The following is a 1,502-nucleotide window of genomic DNA, read 5'->3' as shown; positions in this document are numbered from 1 at the left end:
TGTCACTAGGCCACCAGAGACGCCTACATGCTTAGGAAACTTTATGAAAAGGCTGATGACTGTACAACTCTTTAATAAAACTGTGTATAAACATACACTATGATTGAATAATTTACTTAACTATGTGACCAGTGTGAGAACTGTTACCTGAGAAAATGATATTTGGAACTTGACAAGTACCCACTTCCCAGCAGAACAACTTCAAATAATCTCTTCCCACGGGTTAAATTGCCTCTGAAAAGCCACCAGAGGATCGGCTATTGGTCAGTTCCGGCTCCAGGCTCCAAGGTACATAACAAAAAACAGCTTCCAGAGTGCTACTGAATTCACATTATTGCCCAGTGGAGTCTAAGTTTCTTGCCCTCCTGCTGAGGGCTAATTTTAAATAACAGCCCAATGGGAGCTCAGATCCACTTTTGAATGAGGAATATTCTCATCTTCAAGAAAATATCTCTAGTGCAGCAGGTATCTGACTCCACATCACAACAGAATCACAGTGAAACTCAATCTGCTGGCTTCCTGCCCACATTACTCCTGGGTTGGTGTCTACCTGAGTGTAGCACCTCCTCCAAGGGCTGAGATTGTTGAGTTTGAATGATTTTAGCAGTAACTCAATGGAGAGCAACACCTGAGACCTCCTATTGGAGGAAGGGATTCTGAGTTCTCTCTGTTGGCTGAAATATACTTTTCTCATTGAGGAAAGAAGCTGCACTGCAATCCAAAGGCACATGGTTTGAGGTCACCAGCTGTTCTGAGAGAGAAGAATGGGCAAACTCCTCCCCTACAATTTACTGCTTCTGAAAACCTGCTGGAGAGTCAGCTACTGGTTCCTTCCAACTCTTCGGTACACAACAATAACATATTTCCTGACTGAATTAGAACCTCTTGAGTGCTTGTGTTTTATACAGATAGGAGGGTGACCATAGAAAAAGAAAACAAATGGCAGTCCAACTTGAAGACTACAAATTGTTTTGTTGAATTAGAAAGTTAAAACTAGTAGATTTTGTACCAGGTTGGACATCAAAAATCATCAATATGACCAGGAGCTGGTTTATCAAAAGGGTCAATAAAATAAATAAACTATTTGCAAACTTAACAAAAGGAAAAAAAAAGATAAAACACAGATAACTCAATTAAGAAATTACAGAGGTGACACTATGACAGAAACAGAGAAAATTAAATTGACAATATCAGAATAGTATGAAAAGCTATACTCTGATAAATTTGAAAACCTAGAGGAAATAGAAAAATTTCTTGAAATGCACCCTGTAACCAGAGTGACAAGAAAATATATAAAACACTTGAACAGACTCATCACAAAAGAAATTGAACAGGTCATAAAAAGACTTCTCTATAGGAAAAATCCTGGACCAGATGGCTTCACAGCTGAATTCTAACAAACATTCAGAGAGGATTCAGTACTGATTTTACTTAACTTATTTCAAAAAATTTAAAAATAAGGAACACTTCAGAGATTCTATTATGCAAGCATAATCCTAATA

This window comes from Elephantulus edwardii, unplaced genomic scaffold (genome assembly GCF_000299155.1).
Source record: "Elephantulus edwardii isolate Elephantulus edwardi_28Jun2011 unplaced genomic scaffold, EleEdw1.0 scaffold00175, whole genome shotgun sequence".
Lineage (NCBI taxonomy): Eukaryota > Metazoa > Chordata > Mammalia > Macroscelidea > Macroscelididae > Elephantulus > Elephantulus edwardii.
The sequence above is the reverse complement of the archived record's forward strand: the minus strand, read 5'-3'. Positions refer to the sequence as shown.